The sequence below is a fragment of the Tachysurus vachellii genome, chromosome 15 (genome assembly GCF_030014155.1).
Source record: "Tachysurus vachellii isolate PV-2020 chromosome 15, HZAU_Pvac_v1, whole genome shotgun sequence".
Classification (NCBI taxonomy): domain Eukaryota; kingdom Metazoa; phylum Chordata; class Actinopteri; order Siluriformes; family Bagridae; genus Tachysurus; species Tachysurus vachellii.
In genome coordinates, this window is record NC_083474.1 from 16,342,708 (window position 1) to 16,363,590 (window position 20,883).

At 38.5% G+C, this 20,883-nt stretch overlaps 1 long non-coding RNA gene across 1 annotated transcript; it reads left to right on the forward strand.

The window, feature by feature from the left end:
• The first annotated feature begins 2,917 nt into the window (after nt 1-2,917).
• On the forward strand, nt 2,918-5,547 carry LOC132858455 (uncharacterized). Its single transcript, XR_009649633.1, has 3 exons — nt 2,918-3,270; nt 4,748-4,852; nt 4,980-5,547. It is a non-coding gene; the product is annotated as an uncharacterized LOC132858455 (long non-coding RNA).
• Nucleotides 5,548-20,883: the final 15,336 nt, after the last annotated feature.

A 20,883-nucleotide genomic window follows, 5' to 3' on the forward strand; every position in this document is an offset into this window, starting at 1 on the left:
ATCTGTGTGTCTGTTTGTATAGCGAGTCCAATTTTAAATTCACTTGGTGCTCATGTCAGGATTAGGAGGATAATGTTTTCTAAAATAGGACGATCAGTCTTGGCACAGTCCTTTTATCCAATGCAAACAGAACAACTCGGTTTCAGCTATATTAAAAAGACACCAGAAGAATCCAGGTGGATCTTGGCTCTGCATATTTAATGCTGCACACATTTAAAATGAATTAGGTGGCAAATACACAACTTAGTAAAAATGCAAAGCATGTAAGCATCTTTTCTGCTTATAATCCACAGGACAGCCGTAACTTTAAAGCCACTTGACTAATATTTTGTAGAGTCCCGTAAGGCATGGACTCCATCAAGGGCTCCGAAGGTGTGCTATATTATGTGGTACCAAGACATTAGTAGCAGATCCTGTAGTTTGAGACGTGGAGCATCCATCACATTCCACTGACACTCAATCTGCTTGAGTTCTGTAGAATTTGGAGACACCTTGAATTGTTTGTCATGTTCCTCAAACAATTCCTGAACCTTTTTCAAGGTAAACGTGGTCTGCAACAATGTTTAGGTAGGTCCTAGGATTTAAAGTAACATCCACATGAATGCTAAGACTCAAGGTTTCCCATCAGATCATTGCTCAGAACATCACACTGCCAGTGCATCCTGGTGGAAACTTTTCCCCAAGTAAGTGTCAAATATTCATCAGACCAGGCCATCTGCTTCTGTTGCTCCATTGTCCAGTTCTTAAGCTCACAAGCCCATTGTACGTGCTTTTTGTGGGTCATCATGGACACTCTGACCAGTCTGTGTTCTGACACCATTCTATCATTAATATTTTCAACAATTTGTGCTACAACATCTCGTTTGTGTGATCAGAATAGAGAGAATGGCCTTACCTTCCTTCCCTGAGCACATCCACTAGTCTTGGGCATCCTTGACCCTGTAGATGTAGAGATAGAAACTGGCTTTGGTGTGTTTATTTTCACTAGTAATGTTTATGTGATGCAAAAAGATGCACAAAGCAAGACAATATGTATAATATTAGGGGTTGGGGTTGTCAAATTCCATAGATATTTTAAACATTCTAGCTTTGGTGAAATAAACATGATGTATAAATTCACACTGATTGAATGAGTGTCATGAACAGTCAGGGGTATTAGGTACAAATCTCCTCTTACTGGTTTGCTGATATCTCCTCCACCCACAAGGACTTAGATAGAATCCAAGGACTCTAACAGTAGAAGAAGAATCGGGTTGTAAATAAGAGGAATCGTTATGGACTGGTGATTGAAAAAGTGTCAGTAAGTGCCTCATTAGGTAAACAGTAAAACTATGGAGCTTGTCAATGCTGGGCAGAAGGAAAGAAAACCAAAGGCAACTCTCGTATTGTGCTACGTACAATTTGACAAAATGAGCTTCAGAACTTCTGAGATTATCATTTTTATTTAAGGAAAAATAGTAGAGACAACAAAGTTCAATTTGTATTACTTTCAATTTATGTTTTTTACAGATAAAAAATGATCGCCTATCTAAAAATCTCCCAGAGTGGCCAACAGGGGGCAGTACGCCTTTGCAAAAAATGTGAAGTGAGCTTTAATCCCTGCAGCCTTAAAAGCCATCAGAAATGTTTTATATGCTTTAATATTTTCTATTTATCCTAGAGATTGTAATGTTTAAATTGTTTGCTCGACTCAGTGATGTGTCTCCTTAATGCAGAATTCATAAAACCTAATAGTTGTGAATAAAGCATCAGGAGCAAAGAGTAAAATCATTTTCTTTGGTGTTAAAGTCACAGCTTGACTTATCTTTCAGTGTAAAAAAGCACTGAATTATGAGCCGACAAGGTTTGTGTCAAATATTACAGAGCTTCATTTCAGTTCCGGTCGGTAAAGCTGTCACTCCTGAGATATTACTTATTTCAGAAACAAACATGGGCTCCAATGAGAGAGGCACAATAAACGCACAATCTGATTTGTAACAGAGCCAAGACACAAGGCTTGTGAAAATGGACTCGCATTTCTCAACCTCTTCAGCGTTGTTTATCAATCGTTTTATCAATTCATCATCATTTCTCCATCATCACACCGTCCATCAGTGGAGACAGAAGCACTGCTGGATTTATGTCTCTATAAAGTGAATTGTCTGAGAATTTGACCGTTGTGTATAAGGAGCTCATAAGAGTGATTGAAACACAGCCTGCAGCTTGAATAGGGTGACATGAATAAAGCAAGGACTTAACATGGATGAAACTGTATGAACAATTGACGCTGCGAGTGAGTAGTGTTAATGTCATAGAGGTGATGAACTAAAACACAACGCACACAGTAGATTTTAATACGGTTTGTGTAGATATCAGACGGTCCTCTTGAAGAAAAGAGGGTTGTATGAGACTTTTTAATAATTTATTTATGAATCATTTCTTTCGGCCGTGAATTAATGGCACAGGAATTCAGAGAGTCCCTGGAGACGGAGAGTCCCTCCAATAGGATGTCATGAGGGACGAGGCTGTGGAGCCCACGTCAGATCCAACACAAATGGAGCCACCATTCTGGAAATCTCTCTCTCTCTCTTTCTCTCTCTCTCTCTCTCTCTCTCTCTCTCTCTCTCGTGCTCTTACTCCACACGCTCGCTTTCTTTATCTCTCTCTCCATCAGTCTTTAGAGTCAGTTCCCTTCTCGCAGCTATGTAGTTAGGTGCATTAGGTGTTCTCTCTCACTCTCTCTTTCTCTCTCCCTCTCTCTTGTTTCTTTTTTTTCTTTTACTCTCTCACATCTACCCATAGACATCTACTCCCTATCAGGCTGTCTCTGTTTTCTAATTTCTCTTCTAACCTCCCTCATTGCTGTATTCCTCATGAGAGTTTCCACTTCATGCGCAACAACTGGTAGCTCTCCCCCTTTTTCTCCTCCTCTTCTCTTCTCTTGTGTGGAAGGTCCGCTTATCTTCCAGCACCTGTGCTTTGAAGGGTGTTGGAGTGCAAAGTAGGGAGGGTGGGGGGTTCCTATGGTTTTTGGGTGCACGCCAAGGAGGCAAGAGGAAGCCACGAGGTTTAGAGCTTCTTTACGGCGTCATCATCATCAGCAGTAGCAGCAGCAGCAACAGCAGCTTCAGCAGCAGAGGCGGCAGAAACGACAGAATAGGCAGCGCATCCCTCAGTCTAGCGCTCACTCCGCTGCTCAAGAGGAACAGGAGAAGAGGAGCTTGTGGCTTTGTGTTCGGTCTGAGAGCTGCAGAGAAAAGAGAATCAGAGTAACGGGGACAGACTGACAGGGTAAGACGCTTCCTTGGACTGGGGATTTGAGCCAGTTCTCTTTTCTCCACTTTGCCTTTTGTTCCTTTGTGAAGAGTCCCACTAAGGTGGGGTGGTGGTAGGGGGGTCTCGTGCCGGTGGGTATTGTTTGAGCCGACTGCCGCAGATTTGTGTAATCAGGGCGGTGGATTCTTTTTTTCTGGATTTGTCAGCTGTGTGTACCGTATTAACATATTCATGGGATTCTTGCCCCTTCGATTGAACAGTGATCCTTAGCAGCTTGGAGGAACCAGGAGAAGAGCTTTTAGGATTTTCACTTTCATCTACCATGTATGTCGGTTTGTCTGAAATTTTCCACAGGTTGTTGTTGTTGTTGTTGTTGATGTTGATGTTATTGTTGTTATTTTGTGGTCCAATATTGAAGGAAGCAGACGTACAGAACTGGGACTGAACACAGCAAGTTTGATCTCTTTATGTTGACACTAAGTAAAAAAAAAAAAAGATGCTACAGGACAGCCTGAGCACTTGAGTTGATCCTAAGAATCCTCAGTGTCTTTTCCTGGCCTGATGAGTCTTGTAGCATGAAGAACCATCAGGGCATCTTAATTTAGATTTCAGATTAGAATTTAGATTTAGATTTACAGTTTAAATAACAGGAAAAAGGTTGTTATTGATAAGCACTGTGTGTCTTTCACAGTCCCAATCCTGTTAGTACTATAAAACAAAACAGGTGATAATGTGTGAGTGATGTTCTAGATGTTTGTACAGCCTGTTTCCTGGGACAACTTTACCAAAATGATTAGCAGTACTGCATGATGATGCTAGATATGACTGCTGGATGAGAAACACCTTTAAAGCTGCTTGCATGAATCTGCATTTGAAAATAAGGGGAAAATTATCATTAAGATGATAAGATATAATCCACATTTTTGTGGATAGAGAAAGGTGTACAGATTCCAGTAGACTGACCAAAAAAAAAAAAAAAAAAAAACAGCTCAGTGTTGCTGTCCATCTTTTTCCACTTCCATTTTGGAGCTGGTGCACCCCTCAGAAAATGAGAGTCGTAATAACAGTCATTGTTCCTTTTTTCTGACAGCCGTCATTCCATTCTGCCCCCCCAAACGATCTGTAATTTGCCTCCTGCTGCTAATGGATTTTCTGTATGACTCTCTCTCTCTCTATCTCTCTTTCTCTCTCTCTCTCTCTCTCTCTCTCGGTGTGTGTGTGTGTGATGAGCATGTTTGACTCGGTGGGCTGACGGCAGTTGACTGTTAATGTGGCTTGCAGGAGTTAAGGGCTGGAGGGTGAATGGCAGGAATTAGAAAATTTCTAAGTCATTGAGTGAAATCTGGGCATTTTTCCATCTCTCTGTCCACCTGCCATCCTTCATTACTTTTATCCACTCATCCATTTATCCAAGCATCCATCTATCATTCTATATCACACTGAATACACATGTAGAATTGGACTAAGTCACAAATTGCTCTGTCATTTTCAGCATCCTTGGATCCTGGCTTGTGTATCTCCCTGTCATGTGGAGCCTCTGTGACCATCTGGAAAAACCCACAACTGCTACCAGATGAGTCTCCAGTTCACCATTCAGGTAAGACTTTTGCCTGGCTTTACCTTGCGAGAGGAGCACAAATCACTCCTAGCTCGCTCGCCAAAAACAAAAAAAACAAACAAAACCAAACCCCACAAATCCAAAGTGTGTTCATTTCTGTCTACAGATGCAACCTTTGGCTGGCTTGCCTTGTGAAAAAAAGCCTCACCTTCAATCAGTCCCCCCCTAGAGAGAAGGTCTCTGGTGTTGGCCTGTGTGCCACGGTGGATGTATGAGTGTCAGGCTCTTCCCTCCTCCCTCTTCTTTCTGAGGCTCTCTTCGGTGACGGGTATTCTTGGGTGGATAATACGGATCACGTTGTTATTGCTTAAGAATACGCGTAGTTGAGGAGAGTCATTTTCGACCGTGCCTTCAGGGAGCTGACCTCGGCTTAACCGCTCTCCAGACGTCCTAGCCGAGCACTGTTGTTAGAGGAGGGAAAAAAAAAAAGAGGGGAAAAGAGTGAACGTTTCTATCGAGGTTCATTTATCAGTGCAGCAGATAATCATTTCCCCAGCGTTTGCATTGATTTCTCTACGGCAAGCCTTCATGTTGTTATTATTCCAGCGTTCTAGCGAGGTGTATCAGGAGGCTGGCATTTCCTGCTTGCCGAGACTTCATCCGTATCCGCTGTGCATTTATATTTCTCCCACCATCTCGCTATCATCCATCCTGCCAAAGTGATGTTTTATGTAGTGCTATTCAACCACTCTGCATTCTGCATTTCACACAATTTGCTTGGTTTGCTTAGGGGGTGGTGTGTGGGGTAGTGGTGATGGTGGTGGGGGGTTACAGGCTGTTTATTCTTTACTCTCTTCAGGGAGCGTTTCAGTGTGCACACGCCATCTCGCCTCTCTGATGGGAATGCATTTACTGCTTTTTATTCTTAGGCCTTTTAAAGGCTCTGCGATCCCTGGACTACGCTGAGTGCACACTCAGCCTGATGACGAGAAGGCACAAAATGCATATGAAGGCCTCATTTAGACAGACAAAGATACTATATTTTATAGCACAGCTTGAGAAATAGTGAAACGCCGTATTCTACTCAAGAAATCCAGACGCATAGCTGAGTCTATCTAGCATTCTTCACACGGTCCCTTGTGACTGCCTCTATACAGCTGAAACGTCTTGAACGGCTTTCCTCCTACTGATAAAAAGCCTTTACGCAAAATGATGTGCTCTGTAAAAACACTAATTGCATTTTAATGATGCTCACCAAACGTCTGACGTGTGTTTCTGAAGCCCAGTGAAGCCTGTGCCACATGATAATGACCATCACTTTCCATATAGTCGGCCCATTTAAATGCCATCACATTCATCTTCAAAAGCATAATATATTAACCAAAGAGCAGCGATTCATTACGCTCAATCAAATAACTCGGAAGTGGAGCATCTTACTTATATCAGTAGTCCTTATTTGTTATGGATTATAGAGTACAGAACCAAAGACTTCTTTTTTTTTTGCATTCAGATTAATTGTTTTTCATCTGTTTAAGATGAAAATGAAACTGTTCTGCTTAAGACCAGAGATTTAATTGATTAAGCTGTGAAATAATATAAAAACATCTTAAAACCAGACACATGTAAAGTGCTGGTCTCTAACCAATATTTTACAGATCGTCCCTTCTTACTGTCTTATTTTGTGCAGCTACTATGCCGCAAAACGTTTTTCTTAACTCACTTCTAACAAATGTCCAAGTATGACTGCACCAAGAAAGATTTCTCGCTTTGTTCCATAAAAAAGGATAAAAAAATTAGCATCTTAAAGTACACATCCATTCCTTAATGAAATTCGTTCTTAGTTCTCAAAGTGCAAAACTGCACAGAAACCAAAAGTGCAAGTAAAAAAAAAAATAATAATAATTTCAATAAACTGCTTAATATATTTTTTTTAGGATTTGTCCATGATCCAGATAGCAATTAAAGACATCTTGAACATTTAAATAGCTGCTTTGTTAGTGCAGAGTGGAATATAGATTGAAGGTAGAGTTCCCCAGTGAATAATTACCGTGGTAAAATTAAAAAAAAAAAAAAAGAAAAAGGATTTTAATTAATTCTTTTTTTAAGAGGCTAAAACACCACTCTGGTTATTTCCACGGATGAAATTAAAAGCATTGTTAGAATGTTATTAGGCATTTTGAATGGGGAAAGCAGTGAAGTAGAATCAATTGCTCAAAAAGCGCTGGAGCAAGGTGATTGGAGTATGTTGATGAATTCTTAATACAGACGTCAATATTTCTGATAGACTTCTTTTTACTCACAGCTAATTGCACTAAAACGGATTGAAACGACAAATTCTCTGCCAGCATACTGCTTATAAGCAGTGTTTAAGTCAAAGTCTTAGTATATATTCCGCTTTAAATCAAAGTGACAAGCTGAGACTCCAGATTAGATGATTCATCTGGACTCCAGTGTTGAGGGTTCATCAGGGTTCATTTTTGAGGGTTCATTCTTGATTAATCATCTGATAAAAACCTACCGGAAGTTTCTCTAGGCCCGATCCGAATGTGAGCTGACTCCCAGTACTGAACATGACACAAGCGTCTGCCAGATTCAGACACCTGGATTATAGAGAACTAGATTTTAGGGGTACAGAGATTATGAGTATTAATAGATTATTTATTTCTTATTTTCCGTTTCAAACCAAATTTATATTTTTAATTGTGGTTTTATTCTCAGAGTCTCGCTTCTAACATCGTACCATTTACAGTATATGTTTATTAAAATGACTTATGTCCTGACTTTTTGTGTAAAGATACATTTTTATTAAATATTTTGTGTAAGGACTTGGACATGTACCAACAGTCAGTTAAACCATACGTCATGCACAGCCATATGTCATGTGTTTATCTTATTTAAAAGGACATCCTGGTATTTAAGGTTGAAATGCTGTCCAATAAAAACTGATTCAGATATGAATGTACTACTTTATTGTCATTACATGTTACTGTGATATGAAAATGTAATCTCAGTACAAGCCTTCTAAAGACAGTATAACATGTTTAGCATAACAGTACAATTTCTCTTGATGCCTTTAAAGAAAATCCATGTCTGCTTTTTTTCTTCAATAAATGCACAATTTAAGACTCGTGCACTACTAGTCCATCTTCTTTTGTCCATCTTTCCCATTTATTATGTTTTGAACTTACCACGGTTTCAAGTTTTACTGCCAAACGGACATCACATATTATTTGCTTAGACCCTCATGCCCAAATGCAGTGTTCACGAACTGATTATGTAATTGTAAACTTTGACTACTGTATATTCCAGTGCAGTTAAGACAGCCATTATTAACTGGTTAATAAACTCATGGAGCTTCATAGAGGTATGTGAACTTTGCTCTGTGCTCAAGCTTTTTATTCCTATCATGCAGCATTGCATGTATTGGCAACAGCCATGTAGCCTCAGTCTCAACTTAATGACACTCAGAGCATAATCTCTTTTTGGGAAATGAGTGCTATGGACCCTCTTAGTAAGAAAATGTGGATGAAGCTTCCTGTTCAAAAGCAGTTCATTTTAGTCAAGAGGTAGACAGGCATCACAAATGTGATGAGGTGCATAAAAAGGCACAGTTTAAAAGCATTTTCCGTCACTCTCGAACACATTTTCCATGCTACAGTCCAGCACACCTGGCAACAATGATGCTAAACGCTGACATGGCTTAAACAGTGCATTAAAAAGGCAGATGGAATAAATGTATTCAAAAAGCAAGCTTGTGTGGACAAACATGATCTTGCACCTGTTACAGGTACCACAATCAACACATGCTAATTATAGGGAAGCTGCAGTGTGTGTGTGTGTGTGTGTGTGTGTGTGTGTGTGTGTGTGTGTGTGTGCACTATATGTGATTTTTAGCTCCTGGCAGCCCCGCACCCACACCTCTTTCCCCAGGAGGCCTGCTTTACCACGCGCTGCTTTTAACCCAGCCACTTGCTCTCTGGAGGGAGGCTTTAACTGTCAATAAATAAATAAATAAATAAATAAATAAATAAATAAATAAATAAATAAGAAGGAATAAAAGACAACACAGTGTGCTGTTTCAGGAAAATAATCAACCCTGGGCTGGATTGATGTGATTGACTCTAAGCAGAGTAACTGTTTTCACCCTGAAATTGATTCTTCTTTTGCTATAACAACATGTCATGAGTGCTTTATGTTTTGTTCTGCTTTTAACACGGAAAAATTGCCAGCAATTAAAACTTGAATTAATTAACATTTCTCTTTTTCTTCATTACAAATCATTGACCCTGGAAATCCATAACCATCCCGAGGGTGAAAATATCTTTAATTTTTAATCAATTTATTATTAGGCTTAGATTATGTGGAGCATCCACCATTCAAGGCTCTGTGTGTTAGCTGTTACTATAGAAACGATAATATATCTAAATAAGTGCAGTGATATTAAGCCTTGCAGCCAGAATGACTATTCTAAAAAACTTTATCAAGACCTTCTGGCCAATCAGATTTGAGAATAACAGCCTTATGGCATAAATAAATGAATAAATGGCATGACGTGTTGTGGTATAGGATGTAAAAACTGCAGAGTAGTCATTCATGATCTGTCAAAATATGACTCCATATCTAAATAAGTAAATAATTTGCCATCTACTATATTAGCTTTGTCTCAAATTGGTCAAGTGTAGAATGCTGTAATTGTCTTCTCAAACCACCCAAAAATGAAGCATAAAGGTTTGGACCCTTTTTTCTCTGAGTGGCTGCAGCATGCTCTTTATTGAGGATGTGGCATCAGAGACCATTGCATTTTGAGACATTGTAAATGGCTAATGGACAAATCGAGATTGGTGTGTAACCACAAACAAACAGTGCAACGCACACACCATGTAGGTCAGATGATGAATATAGTGCAGAAAGATAGTGTTGCATTAGTGTTGCAAGCTACACAGCACATAGGGTGTGATTACAGGCATAATGACTCCATTTACATCATATACTTTCATTATTTTTAAGATTTTATTACAGACATGCTAAGTTTTTGTGCTTGACCTGTCCTGTGGTCAAATGGCTGGTCTTCGATTATTTGAATATTCAGAGCCTGCAGGAAATTTTCTCTCTCTCTCTCTCTCTCTCTCTCTCTCTCTCTCTCTCATTCTCTCTCTCTCTCATTCTCTCTCTCCCTGTACTTTGTAAATAAGCTCTGACCTTTTGCTACATAATCATTTCCTGGAGGCTGCACACACACTGCTTGTTTACTCCATCATAAGGATCACCTCCAGACAAGACCTCTTCCTGCTCTCACATCACTCTGTGCTCTAGTGTTCTCCTTCTCTCCACCTCTCTTTCTCTCAATTCCCGCACTTGTTTTTTTTTTTTTTTTGTTTTCCCCCATATCCATCTCTCTCTGCTTTTGCTCACCATTTTTCTCTGTCCGTTCCTTTTATCGTCCACCCATCTCATTCCCTACCACTACAGTACCTGTGGTTGTTCTCCATTCGTTCTGCTTTCTCTTCCTTCATATCCTTCATTCTTTATGTCTCATCATGTTGTTCTTTATGTTCTTTCTACCCGTCTCCCTCTTTCTTCTACCACCGTTCTTTCTTTCCCTTCTTGGTTACCTTTCTCTTATTTTGAGGGTTGAGCTCAATTAATTAGAGGAGAGGCATAAAAACGCTTTCCAGCTCCAGGAGGAAAAGGGAGATAAACTTGCTGAAGGTTTTAAATAAAAATGAATTATGTAATCTTTGTTGATCTTGTGGGTGTAAATTTTAAATACTTGCTTTGTTTCTGGTCAGCTTCAGGACTTCCCCCATGCCGTTAACATAATGATGGAGAATGCCGGCTTCTTATGGGTTGGTCTTACTGGGAAATTGGTAGACTTATAATTGTATGCCAGATGCCTGTTTCTTGCATGAGTGTGAGTTAGCTGGATTGGGGTTTCCTTTGGTTTTATTATAAGTGGTAGCTATTTGGTAAGCAGAAAAGAAAACATCATCCAAGTATTCCTATAACTCCCTGTTTCTCTGGAAAGTGTAAAATGAGACTGAGAAGCTATAGGACTACTAGAGCCTGATGCAGTGGCTTGATGCAATTTAAAATCTTGTCATAAAGGAGAATGGGGTACTCAGCTGGTGTGGTGGGTTGCAAGACATTTATCAGACTTTTCATCATATTCTTCACACTTCATATTGCTTCCTGTTTCCTTCTCTGAGGATGACATGAAGCCAGAACCCTAACCCATTGCTGGGTGGTAATTCAGAGGACACCAAACAACTGGGGAGTGAAGTGCTAAAGATAATAAAATATCCTCTTAATAATAGGAACAGGACTTCCAGATTAGGATTTTACCTCCCACTCTCACTGAAGCATCTTTCCCCAGAGCTACAGACAACCACTAGTGTGCAGAATGAGGACAGTCATTGTACTTGAAATGTTGGTATACAACACCAGACAACTGCCCCAGACTCCTTAAAAAGGCAGAGATACTTACACAGCTACCTGCTGTCCCGATACAAGCCACAATGCCACATGAGACTACATTTACATTTACAGCATTTATCTTATCCAGAGTGACTTACATTTTTATTTCAGTTTATACACCTGAGCAATTGAGTGTTAAGGGCCTTGCTCAGGTGCCCTGCAGTGGCAACTTGGTGGACCTGGGATTCGAACCAATGACCTTCAGATCAGTAGTCGAACGCCTTAACCACTGAGCTACAGTACCACATCCCTAAATATGACTAAAGTGTCACTTGCTGCCCTGGTGTGTACCATTCCACCACCTATAGCTGCAGTACTTCTGGTGTCTTTGAATACATTATCTTGCTTCCTGAGCCACACTTGAATAGCTGTAGAGTCGGAAGAGCAGGCCAAACTGGTACACACTCACACTGCTATAGATAGAACCTCAAGCTATCTGTAGACTTTAGACTTGGGCAATAAGGTGTGCTAGATGAGAGGAACTGTTTTAGGCAACACTGCCTCTTGAGCCACGTCTTTTCCTCTAGAGCCCTGCCACTATTCTGTCTCGTGTTTGACCCCGGTAGCTGTAATCTAAGAGGGTAGTTTCAGGTGGAGATTCTGTCATCCTGCCCATATGGATGCTTCTTCTCATCATTATGAAGGACTTATTGTAGAGGCATATACAGTACTGGGTGGGAATCTTCACTCAATTATTACTGTCCTTCATGTCTTACTCCTTTATTTCACTTTCTTGTCCTTATCACTTTAATTCCTGCTCACTTCATCCCTCCATTCCCCATATTCCTGATGCTCTGTATCTCCCTTCCTTCATCCATTCTGCTTGCATTCCTCTCTCCTTCCACCGCTCTCTTACTTCCTTCTTCTTATTACTCTTTATCCCATAATCCTTCAGTTTCTGCTCTTGAACTCCATTTGTCTTACTGCCCTCTTGTACTTATTCTGCTCTGCTCCATTACTTTTCTTTTCATCATCCCTTGCTCCTTTTACACCACATCCTACTGTCCTGCCTGTACTTCCTGATCTGACTACTCATTCCTGCCTCACTCCATTACTCCCTATCCCTTCGTGTTGACAGCACTCCATATATACATCTCCCTGCCATCCTTATATTTTCACCCTCTTCCTGACCATCCTTTTCTCCTTCCATCCTTTTCACCTTCTTTCTCTTGCTTTGGATTCTCTTCTCCTTCCAGCCATCACTCAAGTTTCATATTTCTTTTCTATCCTCCTTTAATTCCCCATCCATCTTCTCTCTTTCAGGTCTTGTTAACCATCTTTCCCTCCTTCCCTTATTCCCCACCCCCCGTTCTGCCACAGGGGTCATATCTTTAATTATTCTGTGATAATTAGTCCAACAGGGCATTTTCTACTGATATATGACGGTTCAGGTTAGGATGCTTGGTGTGTGAGAGTAAGAAGAGTGTACAGAGGTAATTGGCATGTGGACCAGCATTCTCATAGCAGTATCAATGGACACCAACAGGAAAAAGAGAGAGAGAAAATAAGCAAATCAATTGAACACATGGCATGAAATTTCTTTAATGAGATTTACACTATTTGCATGTAGCAATCATTCTGGACAATTCAGTTGTTTAAATAATTTAACTACAGAGAATATGCTTTCATTTAACTTCAGTAGATGATTATATATATATATATATATATATATATATATATATATATATATATATATATTTATATATATATTTATTTATATATTTATTTATTTTTATGTTGATATAACAGTTTTTGGATGTTGACTCAGCTTTTTGGACCCTACCACATTTCAGACATATACAGTATGTTGATGGTCATCATCAAAAACTATAGAAGCTTTCCTTCTTTCTTTTCAAACCTTCCTTTAGTAGTTCTTAAACATCTGATGCAGCCTCAAAGAGGCAGTTCAGTGAGCCGGTGCTGTTTTATCCTCCGAATGATTGACGCCAGAAGGAATTCCAGTTCAGCTGTTAACACATTTGTGTGCTTAGAGCTGACACATTGACACACATAGCAGTCCGTCTCTGTGTTAAACAAATGGTTCGTTGAGCTGCAACTTGCTTGCAAATCAAATAAAAGCTCTCCATAATCCTGTAAAGGAGGACAGACACTGTTTCAGTTTAGAATAAGAGAAGCTGGCAGTGCTGAAGGAGATTGGATTAAAAATCCACCTTAAGAGTAAAAAGCTAATTGAAAGTGATTGGAAGAATTTATGGAATGTGTGTGTGTGTGTGTGTGTGTTTTTTTTTTTTTTAATAATTACGTTTGAAATGATGAAAAAATGAAAACAAAGAAAGGAAAATAAAGAAAAAAGAGGACATAACAGATTCTAAGATTTTTCACTCACGTTATTGCTGAGATCATAATTTGTATTGAAAATATTTCTACTGATTTTAAAAATATATAAAAGAAAATTCACTTTTCAAATAGAAAAAAAAGTCTTTATTCTCTATAGAAAGTCTTTTCAGATAGATTATAGACAGGATCCATATTAACTGTAAAATAACTGTCATTTATTGAAGCTATAGAGTTTTTTAATCTATAATAAATTACATTTATTTTAATGTTTATTTAAATTATATATAAACATATTTACTACATTTATTTTTATTACCCAACAGCGTTATTTAGAGTTATTCATACCCCTTCATACCTATAACATAACCCTAAACCCACTGTCTCAAGAGATCAAGATCTCAGGAGAAATTATTACTGTTACTTTAATGAGCGTGTGTGATAATAGATTTTTGTTTTTATTTCATATAATGGAAATAAACTCCATTTAACCTCTTTAAGTTGAACCTTCATAACTTTTCCTATAAACAGACCAACATGTCATTACAATGTCATCACAACACAGTAATCTGATAACATGCAGTGAAGTGAAATCCATATGTCAACTGCTGGAAAGTGTAAATCAAATCAAACATTTACATAAAAAAGATTTGGCCACTGGAAGAGCAAAACATAAATATTGTCCAGAAAAAAAAAGTTCTCAGTTAATACTAAATTTTTTCAGGAAACACACACACACACACACACACACATATATATATATATATATATATATATATATATATATATATATATATATATATATATTCGTAGGTAATATATTACCTATTCTGTTAATTGAATTGAATTGAATTTTGGGCAAAAAAGTCTTTATTATCGCGACATATACATTACAGCACAGTGGAATTCTTTCCATCGCATATCCCGATTAAAGAGGTTGGGGTCGGAGCGCAGGGGCAGCTATGAAACAGATCCCCTGGAGTAGGGATGGTTAAGGGCCTTTCTCAAGGGCCCAACAGTGGCAGTTTGGTAGAGCTGGAGTGTCACGGGTGCGGGGATAAAAGACCCAAATGCAGGATAGCATTTAAAAAAAACAAGGAGTCATTAACAAAAGACAAAAACACGAAACATAACACGGACTAGCGACAGGACAACATGACAAAACAAAAGACAACAGAGGATTCCGTGCTGCACAAGGCAACGCGGCTCAAATAAATAGACAAAACAATCATAAACATGAGGAACAGGTGTGCAGAAGCGGGCAGGAAGAGACAAGGGCGGGGCAGACACGTGAACACAGAACGTAAACAAACAGCACATGGCCAAAGTCCGGACTGAGTCCTGACATGGGGATTAAACCCCGATCCTTCAATGAACAACCCAAGGGCTTACAAGGGGGATGTGGAAGCTTAGTGGCAAAGATGCTGAACTACTGATCAAAAGGTTGTGAGTTTGAATCCCAGGTCCACCGAATTGCCACTTCTGGGCCCCTGAGCAAGCCCTTTAACCCTCAACTGCTCAGCTGTATAAAAGTCACTCTGTATAAGGATGTCTGTAAATGTAGAATGTAAATGTATTAAGAAAGGGAAATTCATATTTCATACAAATAAAATATTAAAGGCATTCAAGCACTGACAATCAGACTGCAATAAAAGTCATGCCTGGTGTGTTTTAGTGTTGATATGAAGTATTAATCTCTTAAACATGAAATAATCTCTAAACGTCTTTGAATATCATGTCTGTCCAAGACAGCATTCATGTCAACGCTTCACGATGCCTCTACAAGGATTAATGAGCCGATAACGATCCATGTCTGAGTCTCTCATTCTCATTAACAATCACATGTTGACACTAAACCTTACTTCCTTCATTTTGGAATGAGGTTCTTGTGTGTGCAAAATGTCATTATCATTATTTCCAATTGTGTTATTACTTATATCACACTGTAGCCTATTGGATATACTTATTGATATTACTGAGACTTATTTTGCTTATTTAAATGCAAATCAAGTTTCAGGTTGTTATATTATTATGCTGACATTTTCACACATTTTATAATGATGTGTGTTTGGTTGTATAGATAAGATTTGATTACTAATCTAATTACTAAGATTACTGAATAAGGAAACTGTACTGTAAGTAATGTATTTAACCATGTGACGCTTTCATACATAAAACTGAACCATGTTTTTCTTCATTTCTGGGCTGCAGTAGATGGACACGTAGTGTGTCTTAAGCCTAGGGTCTAACAAACATTTTGTAACACAAGGTTTTTCTTGTATTTAGGAAAAATTTAATTTCTCAAACACACACCAAAAAAGAAAGAAAGAAAGAAAGAAAGAAAGAAAGAAAGAAAGAAAGAAAGAAAGAATCTCCAAAATCAAAATTTCATTTAACTAAAAAAAAATAATGTTTTTGAAAAACATTGACATTCAACATCAAAAACATTGTCTCTAACACACACACGCACACATGCACACACTCACACACACACGCACACACACACACACACACACACACACACACACACACACACACACACACACACACACACACACACACACACACACACACACACACACACACACACACACACACACACACGCCTCAAAACTCAAAATAACATTTAAAAGAAAACAAAACCTTTCTCTCTCTCTTTCTCTTACTCACTAACACACACATTCACCAATATTCACCTTCAAAATAGATTTTTTCCCCCAAAATTTATTAGCATGAGTTTAAAAAATACAACAATTCACACAAGTCACAAGCATCATGTAAACTTTAGTGACATGGAATTTCTTTACCAAACAATCTTCTTCATCAAACCAAAACACTTCAACATCAGGAAAATGAAGAACCAGCAATAGCCAATAGCGTCCAACATTCACCAAAAGCTCCAGCATTATTCAATTCATTCCAGTACAGGTTGGTGGTTTTGGCATGAACCAGTGTGAATTTGTCATAACTTCTTTTTCACCCACTTGGTTATTGATGTTTGTGATCTGGGCATCACACCCTATGTAGGGTTTGCATCCAGATGTTCACATCTGCTCTTCATGTCACCTGTGCTTAATCTCTCTGAGTGACAGTGAGTGAAATGTTAAACAGAATGCATCAATTTCCAGAAGATGTATTGTCTGTGGCAGGGCTGGCCAGAACCCTGAAGAGATCCTGGGTCACGGGTGCCATCTGTTCTTCACTGGGGTCACTGAAACCTGCTGTCTTCCTGCTGTCTCTCTAGTAAAGAATTGTAAAGTTAGTCAAATAGTCCATGCTTTTTTTTAAAGAGATATTCACAATTCAGTCATTATTTAAATCTGCACTTACACCTGGTGATAAAAATAACATTGACACTACCTGCATCTGACAGGCTGTGATCAGACAATTAACAGGATTTCTTTAGAGTAATAATATCTGTGACCAGCTCACACTTTTTCCAATCTCTGTTTTTCTTGCCACATGACGTGAAAAGATCTAATTTACAAGACATAATACAGTAACTCCAAGGAGTAACTCGTTTATTTAATTCGATTCGATGTTACTAATAATACATCAGGCATTAATTCAATACTGTACTATTTTACTAGTAAGAAAATGCTCTGACACCAACATCTGATACCACAAGATACTAACATGACATTTGCATAGTCTAGATTGTTGCACTGATGAACGGATGACACACATCAATCTGAACGTTTTTCATGTTAATGATGGCAATCACATCTACAGTAAACAGCTTGCAAACCGTGTTCTGTAAAAAAAAAAAAAAAATCAAGAAGAGCTACTACATCTGCATCTTCATACATGCATACGAGTAACCTGGTTAGCTTTAACAGAGAGGTAGAGGAGGATTTAGCGCAAGATCAGTGAGCTGAAGGTGTTGTAAATAGTGTGTACACAAAGGTAATCATGAGCATAGCAACATTTGCACATCAGAAAGCACACTTTCACAATTGAATTTTCATTTTCCCAAGAACTGAACACGAGGAAACTATTTTTTTAAGGATCACACTCAGACATTACTCTACACACTCATTTACACTTCCAGCATGGAAATGTATTTCCAACATTTGGCAGACAGTGACTTCCATTTTTATCTCATTTTATACAACTGAGCATTAAGGGCGTTGCTCAAAGGCCCAATAGTGGCAGCTTAGTGGGTCTGGGATCGAACTCACAACCTTCTGATGGGTAGCCCAACACCTTAACCATTAGGCCACTCACCCTCATATCTTCTTTTAAAGATATGTAATATACAGATATTAAGCATGTACTCAGAAAAAAAGTCCCCACAGTCTAAAAAACATCCAACTGATGCATCTCTACTGTTTATTTGCAATAATAGTGTCTGTGGCGACTTTACCAATGACTGCAAAACAAAGAACAATGCTGAAGTTCCATTTGGGGTATTTTCTTTTATTGCACTTTTCCTTGGGCTGATTTAACATCAGGTCTATAAAAATAGTGAGAATTAGTGAGAACAGTGAGAATTAGCCATCTGGTTACTGAACCTTTCTGTGCACTGAGTATGAGAAACCATACCTCAGAGCAGCTCTGAACAAGGAAAATACAAAAATCTGTTATCTTAGAGAGGAGGCGGGGCCGACACCGTCGCTATTTATAACACATTCTTTATAAGGCTGTGATTGGTTGTCCAATAAAAATAAAATATAAGCACTATTAAAATCTGGTCTATTATAAGCCTTTACTTTGTATTTATGTTAAGATATCTGAGGTTATATCGTGTAGGGATTATTTTCGTGACTGATCATATTATAGATGCTCTAACATCTGTATGTTACAAATGCATACAAATACATTTCTTCTCCTTCTTCAGCTTTCGGCTATTTTCTCCTCTGCTAAAGAAAGTCCTTTTAAAAGCCTTTTAAAGGTCCTCCTCACTTCTCCCAAGAATTTTTGACCTTAAGAGCTCTTTTAAGGGTTAAGATGCTTTATGAATAACTTTTATCTTTATGAATACGGGCCAAGATGTTTAGTGTCCTGCATGTTTGTATAAAAAACCTTACATATAAATAAAGGAAATATAAGCAAAAGTAATCTGTTCTTGTTGAGCTTCAACTATAAAAACCTAAATAAGTAAATGATTTGATTATTCTATTAATTTAAATGAGAGGAAACCATTTTATTTATTTATTTATTTATTTATTTATTTATTTATTTATTTATTTATTTTTATTTATTTTAACATTTTTAACCAGAAAGAATATTCACAGTGCATCTAACATTACCTTCTTAATACACTACTGATCTGAGGTGGGTTTACCCATAAATATACTATAACATAAACCTGTAATCAATCTTAGTTAAGAACAAACAACTTATAGAAGGACAGACATTATGTTCTAGCCTGTTTAGCTATTGTTTCCTGCAAGCCATTGTTAAAGGTTTAAGAAATGTATTCTTGTTTAAGTGTGGAGAAGGCTGCATGAGTCAACAGACAAACATTTAATTCACATGTAAATTTAACAGATGAGTCAGTGGCTCGAACAGCAGAAACAGACACAGATTGAGCAGATTTATACATATTGGATGCTACACCAGGTAGAATTAACAATTCGGATGGGTTAAAAAGGATAAGTTCCCCTTTTGAGCCTGGTTCCTCTCAAGGTTTCTTCCTCACATCATCTCAGGGAGATTTTCCTTGCCACCATCGACTTGCCACCATTGCTTGGCTGATAATATGGAGTTCATTTTAATGAATTTTACGGCATTTGACAGACTCCCTTCTCTACAGTTATTTATGACTTACATTTCAACTTATTTTATGCAACCGAGTAATTGAGGGTTATGGGCCTTGCTCAGGGGCCAGGCAGTAGCAGCTTGGTGAACCTGACCTTCAAACCCAAACTGTCCAACCAATAGTCCTACACCTTAACCACTAAGATACCACATCCCCATGAACGTTTTCTTAAATGTAACTAGTTGACTTGGTTCATTTACCATAAAGGAGCAACCTTGATCTTGTCACATATACATTGCAGCACAGTGACATTTTTTCTTTGTATATCCCAATGTTGGAATTTGGGGTTTGAGTGCAGGGTCAGCCAAGCTACAGCATGCCTGGAGCAGTGAGGGTTAGGGGCCTTGCTCAAGGGCCCAACAGTGGTAGCTTGACAGTGCTGGGCCTTGAACCCTGATCCTCTAATCAACATCCCAGTGCCTTAGCCTCTTGAGTCAACAAGAGTAACCCAATATTAGCCAAATTAGCTGTCTCTGCCTTTAGGACTATACACAAGCTCCACATAATGAGGTACTTAGTAACTAAAGCATGATGTTAACTGTAAGGTTACCTTACAAACGAACTGATTTACTACATTAGTTACAAAGGATTTCAGGAAACAATAATTAAAGAACATTCTGACAAAAGAGACAATGATGTACTTATCATTATGAGGAAACCCACCCCAGTGCTGTCTGTTAAAGGTACTACAGTATTGTCTGGTTTCTGTGACCACCATGCTAGTTATTATACACACACGACACACCACACAGGATTCATGACTCGTGTGTAAAAACAAAAGCACAGAGAATGCTCTTCTCTGTCATTCCTACACACTTTTCTAGCATTAGAATTGCTCACGAGTTGTTTACATTGCAAAGGAGATGCTGCTGTCAATCAGTATGCAGTCTCACCCACCCACCTACCCAGTATTTAACAAGCAGAAACTTTTTCTAGCTCTTATATAAATTAAACTGTATTTAGGAATACACACGTCTTGGCATTACAACTGATACATACTTGTTAAATGATGGATCATTAGTATCGCAAAGATATATTATTATTCATATTCAAAAGAGCAGTTCTACTGTAATTCCCCAGAACTGTCTGAACTAGTCCAAGATCTAGTTAAAATATGCATTATTACTGTTTTTTTATGTTTATATTCTGCTCCAAAACGGAAATACAGTAATTCTCTTTCAAGACATTTTCCATCTGTTCATTAATAAATAAGAACTATATCCTAAAATCATAATAATATAATACAATGTTGGTGGCTTGTGTTGCTGCTTCACAGCTCTAGTGTCTCTGGTTTGATCTTAAGCTCAGGTAAATCCTGTCTCTGTGGACTTTCTGTGCAAGCTCTGTGAAGCTTCATTTGGGTTCTTTGGTTTCCTTCCTTCCTGTGTGTGGTGTGTGTGTGTGTGTATTGGTAGTGCTCTCCAATGGACCGGTGTCCCATCAAATGCGTATACTTGTCTCCCTCCCAGGAATACTTCACATCCCAGGACAGCTTCCAGATCCTCCATGACCCTGACCAGGATAAACGTGTTTACTG